This window comes from Trachypithecus francoisi, unplaced genomic scaffold (genome assembly GCF_009764315.1).
Source record: "Trachypithecus francoisi isolate TF-2019V2 unplaced genomic scaffold, Tfra_2.0 Lachesis_group20, whole genome shotgun sequence".
Classification (NCBI taxonomy): domain Eukaryota; kingdom Metazoa; phylum Chordata; class Mammalia; order Primates; family Cercopithecidae; genus Trachypithecus; species Trachypithecus francoisi.
This window is the reverse complement of record NW_022681466.1, coordinates 7,736,632-7,742,631: the sequence shown is the minus strand read 5'-3', so window position 1 is coordinate 7,742,631 and position 6,000 is coordinate 7,736,632.

Below are 6,000 nucleotides of genomic sequence, written 5' to 3'. Positions count from 1 at the left end.
TGCTCTTGTTGCCCAGGCTGGAGTACAGTGGCGCCATCTCAGCTCACTGCAACCTCCGCCTCCCGGCTTCAAGCAGTTCTCCTGCCTCAGCCTCACCCTCCCAAGTAGCTGGAATTGCAGGCATCCACTACCACGCCCAGCTAATTTTTTGTATTTTTAGTAGAGATGGGTTTCACCATGTTGGCCAGGCTGGTCTTAAACTTCTGACCTCAGGTGATCTACCTGCCTCGGCCTCCCAAGGGAGGCTGAGATTACAGATGTGAGCCACCATGCCCAGCCCATAGCTACCTTTGGACATTTGCATTGTTTGGGGGTTTTTAGCTCTCGTAGACCTGGACCCCCTTGAACTGACAAATTTGGCACACTTGAGCCAAGAACCTGGTGACTTCCTGAATCATTCGCCTCCTGAGTTGTTATAATGTCTCCTTAGTGTTTGCCTCCTGCCTTCTCAGCCCCTACGGCCCTGGCCTTTTTCCTTGCTCCATTTCTGCCACTTCCACCCCATCTTGCCAGTGCCGCTATGAATCTGGCCACGGGGCAAGGAAGCATGTCATTTGACAGGCACTTCTGCGATGCCCAGAGAGAAGGCACTAGAAGCCCCTCGAGGGTTTCCACTTGAACCAAAGTCTTCAATGATGTTCGGGCATTTCAGACACCCTCAAATGCCTCCAAAGACTCCCACCAAGAGCTACTGAAACCGAGGCATAGGTGAGGTTGAGGACTCAGTGCCTTGCGATTCCATTTCGGATTTTCCAGCGACCAGCCCCGCAGCTGCTGCCTACCACTGTCCTTGCTGAAGCTGGGAAGGGTCACTCCCAGCAGGCTTGGCTCTGTCTGCCTGTATTTTGCTCCTGCCCCCAGCATGGTCTCTGGTACCCTATAGAGAGAATCAGCTTAGAGATCCAAGTTGGTATTATTTTTAGAAATAAAGATCACTCAGTTCCAGCTTGCTGAGGCTTGTTTGGAGAATGAAAACAGGGAAAGGCCTCATATTTTTCCAAAGTTCAAGTTCAAGTGGTGCAACGTGGATGCAAAACTTCTGAATTATTGCCTGAAATGTTCCCTTTCCTTGCAAAGACTGACCTTGTCTTCCAATTAGTTCCTCCCTTGGGGACAGGGCTGAGCAACTCTAAACACACCCCTCTTTGTCTTGTCCTGTTTGTTCCTGGACAATATTTCATGCCAAATCTGTACTTATGCCACCCTTTGTCTTCTAGTTTCTAGTACAGAGGAGATCTTTCCATAATTCATGCTGAGACTGGCCCGGTTAACAAGCAGCTCATTTTTTAAAACTTGAAAACTGAAATCGGGTTGTAGATGCAAAATGTCACTTTGTGGAGGCACAGCTGTCTTCAATCTTGCAGGAGGTGTCCAGCGGGTCTGGAGCCTCAAAAGTCAGCCTGGTCTTATAAAGACAAACGGTTAGAAAAAACAAAACTGGTCAAGTGAAGTCTCACTTCAAATGTCAAAAAAGACATGTTAAGGCCAGGCACGGTGGCTCACGCCTGTAATCCCAGCACTTTGGGAGGCAGAGGTAGGCGGATCACAAGGTCAGGAGTTGGACCAGCCTGCCCAATATGGTGAAGCCCCATGTCTACTAAAAATACAAAAATTACCCAGGCATGGTGGCGCATGCCTGTAATCCCAGCTACTTGGGAGGCTGAGGCAGAATTGCTTGAACCCAGGAGGCAGAGGTTGTAGTGAGCTGAGATCGTGCCATTGCACTCCAGCCTGGGCGACAAGAGCGAAACTTCATTTCAAAAAAAGAAAAAATCCCTCACCCATCAGTAAAAATGAAGACTCCGTGAAAGTTGTCAGAAGCAAAATGGAATCACTTGTGTTAAAACAAAACAAAAAACTCTGACAAATAGAGCTAGGAAGGCTATAAAGAGAAGGTTCTTATGCATAAATGCCAGATAACAAAAACTATCACAGAAGACACAGCAAAAATCACAACCTTGTACAAAGGCCACTGAAATCTTACACAAAAAAATACTTCTGCGAGGACATCTGCCCAGCAACTGCCTGTACGACCTGGCACTGGATCACACTTGTTGCTGATCCTTGTAGCCAAGCAAAATTATCCCCAAACAATTGTGTAATCCCCCTCAATCTTCCTCTAAAAACGTTTGTCCTCCTTTACCTCGTTGGATACACACATAGTTTACTATGGCACATATATTCCCATTGTCATGCCCAATCCCAAATAAATGTTGCTTTATTTCGGAGAGTCTCTCTCTCTCTCTTTTTTTTTTTTTTTGAGACAGAGTCTCACTCTGTCGCCCAGGCTGGAGTGCAACGGGGCGATCTCGGCTCACCGCAACCTCAGCCTCCCAGATTCAAGCGATTCTCCTGTCCCAGTCTCACTAGCAGCTGGGATTACAGGTGGATGCCACGACACCCAGCTAATTTTTGTATTTTTAGTAGAGACAGGCTTTCACCATGTTGGTCACGCTGGTCTCGAACTCCTGACCTCAGGTGATCTGCCTGCCTCAGCCTCCCAAAGTATTGGAATTACAGGCATGAGCCACCATGCCGGGCCATAAATTCTGTTTAACAAAATCAAATCTGACTCCAAGTCCTCTGCCGGGACTGGTACGTAAAAGAGCCCCAGGGCCTTCCCCAGTTCCTGAGCTTCAAGGAGGGCCTCTGGTCTTCATTCTTTCCTCATCTTTATGAGAGTCCCCAGGGCACTTGCTAGAGTCCCCACCTCCTCGTCCAACTGTCCCTTCAACTTGTGAGGACTCCCTTTCTCCAAAGCTGGGGCACTCAGGGACACTCCAGTTCTTGCCTTTGGGAATTTAGGCTCTCAATAATAAAAGCCTCAATTCCAGCTGCTTGGGAGCATCATTTGAGCCCAGGAGTTTGAGTTCAGCCTGGGCAACATAGTGAGACCCTGTCTCTTAAAAAATAAATAAATAAAAATAATAAAAGCCTCTTAAGGGAGTTTCAGGTCCTCAACATATTCCTGTGTGCCTTCTTTCTCTTCAGACATGCAGGAAAATGTGACTCAGATAATGTCTAAGTCAGGTTATTTTGCCACTTTGTTCATGAACATTTCCCCATCATCAATGATTCTTTTAAAAGCAAACCCTTTTTTTTTTCTTTTTTTTCTTTTTTTTTTTTTTGAGACAGTCTTGTTCTGTCCCAGGCTGGAGTGCAATGGTGTGGTCTCAGCTCACTGCAACTTCCACCTCCCGGGTTCAAGTGATTCTTGTGCCTCAGCCTTCTGGGTAGCTGGGATTAGAGGTACTCGTCACCACATCTGATTAATTTTTATATTTTTAGTAGAGATGTGGTTTTGTCATGTTGGCCAGGCTGGTCTTGAACTCCTGATCTCAGGTGATCCACCTGCCTCAGCCTCCCAAAATGCTGGGATTGTAGGCGTAAGCCATTGTGCCCAGACAAAGCAAACTTTCTTTATTTAAATTTTTAAATTTATTATTTATTTATTTAGAGACCAAGCCTCGCTCTGTGGCCCAAGCTAGAGTGCAGTGGGGCAATCTCTGCTCACTGCAACCTGCACCTCCCAGGTTCAAGCGATTCTCCTACCTCAGCTTCCTGAGTAACCGGGATTACAGGCGCCTGCTACCACACTTGGCAAATTTTTATATTTTTAGTAGAGATGGGTTTTGCCATGTTGGCCAGACTGGTCTCAAACTCCTCACCTCAGGTGATCCACTAGCCTTGGCCCCGCAAAATGCTGAGATTACAGGCATGAGCCACCGTGCCCAGCCTTATTTGTTTGTTTGATTGATTGATTGATTGATGGGTGGATTTTGAGATGGAGTCTCGCTCTATCGCCCAGGCTGGAATGCAGTGGTGTGATCTTGGTTCACTGCAACCTCTGCCTCCTGGGTTCAAGCCATTCTCCTGCCTCAGCCTCCCGGGTTGCTGGGACTACAGGCACCCACCACCACGCCCAGCTAATTTTTTGTATTTTTAGTAGAGACGGGGTTTCACTATGTTGGCCAGGCTGGTCTCAAACCCCTGACCTCATGATCCGCCCACCCTGGCCTCCCAAAGTGCTGGGATTACAGGCATGAGCCACTGCGCCCGGCTCCAGCCTTGTTTTTTTTGAAGTGATGGAGTCTTATGATGCTGTTCAGGCTGGTGTGCTGTGGCTGTTCACATTTGTGATCCTAACTCACTGCAGCCTTGAACTCCTGGGCTCAAGCGATCCTCCTGCCTTAGCCTCCTGAGTAGCTAGGACCACAGGTGTGGGCTACCACACCCAGCTCCTAAAAAGCAAACTTTCTTTTTTTTTTTTTTTTTTTTTTTTGAGACGGAGTCTCGCTCTGTCGCCTGGGCTGGAGTGCAGTGGCCGGATCTCAGCTCACTACAAGTTCCGCCTCCCGAGTTTACGCCATTCTCCTGCCTCAGCCTCCCGAGTAGCTGGGGCTACAGGCACCCGCCACCTCGCCCGGCTAGTTTTTTGTATTTTTTAGTAGAGACGGGGTTTCACCGTGTTAGCCAGGATGGTCTCGATCTCCTGACCTCGTGATCCGCCCGTCTCGGCCTCCCAAAGTGCTGGGATTACAGGCTTGAGCCACTGCGCCCGGCCAAAAAGCAAACTTTCTGATGGTTGCCAAATATTCCATTGTTCGGAGGCATCATCATTTGTATAGCTATTCTATTATTTGGGGGCATTTCGGTTGTTTCTACTTTTTCAGTGGCTAAATTGTATAGGTGCTCCTGAGGCCCAAAGTGCTATCTTTGGGCATTGAGCAGTGAGCTGTTTCTGTCCCTTCACTTCCCTCCTCAGATAGACAGACCCCTGCAATGCTGCCATGGTGGGGGGACTGCAGGGGAAACATGGGTCACAAGCATTGCAGAGGGCTTTGAGCATCAACGTCTTCTGAGGAGGACATGGGAGTAAGCAAGCCAGACCATGGCAGGCCTGCGTGTCAGGCAGGATGTGTGACACCCTAGCCAGGCTCAGCATGCCTGCTTTAGTTTGTCTGGGCTGCTACCAAATAGACTGGGTGGCTTAAACAACAGACACTTATTTGTCACAGTCCTAGAGGCTGGAAATCCCAGATCCAGGAGCCACATGGTCGGGTTCTGGTGAGGGCTCTCTGGTAGGCTGCAGATGGCCACCTTCTCCCTATGTTCTCACATGGCAGAAAGAAGAGAAGCTCTGAGGTCTCTTCCTCCTTTAGGGGCACTAATCCCATCATGGGGTCCCCACGCTCATCTAACCCCAGCTCACCTCCAAACACTCCACCTTCTAGTCCTATCACACTGGGGGTTAGAACTTCAACATATTAATTTTGGGAGGACACAAACTTTCAGTCCATAACAATGACCATCGGCCTCCCTGGGCATCCCCACACTGTTGCAAAGCCCGTGCTTGTGCTGGGGAGTCGGACCCTGGAAGTGTCACTGGAGGAGGGTGATCAGGTTCTTGGCATCTTGAACAAAGAATTGGACAAAACTCACAAACAAAGCTAGGAAAGAATGAAGCAACAAAAGCAGAGATTTATTGAAAATGAAAGTACACCCCGCAGGATGGGAGTGCGCCAAGCATAGGGGCTCAAGAGCCACGTTACACAATTTTCTGGGGCTTCAATACCCTCTAGAGGTTTCCATTGGTTACCTGGTCGCGCCCTATGTAAATGAAGGGAATGAAGTAAAGTTACAAAGTCATTCACTCGGTGTATGCCCTTTGTAAATGGAGAGGATATTTCGTGTCATAGCTGAAGGGTTTCCATTTTATTTCATTCTGGTAAGTCAGCATGAATCGGCCTTATGTACCCTGCCTCCAGACCCTATTCTGTCTCAGAAGTGTTTCACTCTCCCCTTTTCAGCAAGCATTTATTTTTACTTTTATTTTTTTTTTTTGAGTCAGAGTTTTTCTCTGTTGCCCATGCTGGAGTGCAGTGGCGCCATCATAGCTCACTGCAGCCTCGGATTTCCCGGCTCAAGGGATCCTCCTACCTCATCCTCCCAAGTAGCCGGGGCTATAGGCTGGTGAACTTTTTATTGTTGTTATTGAGA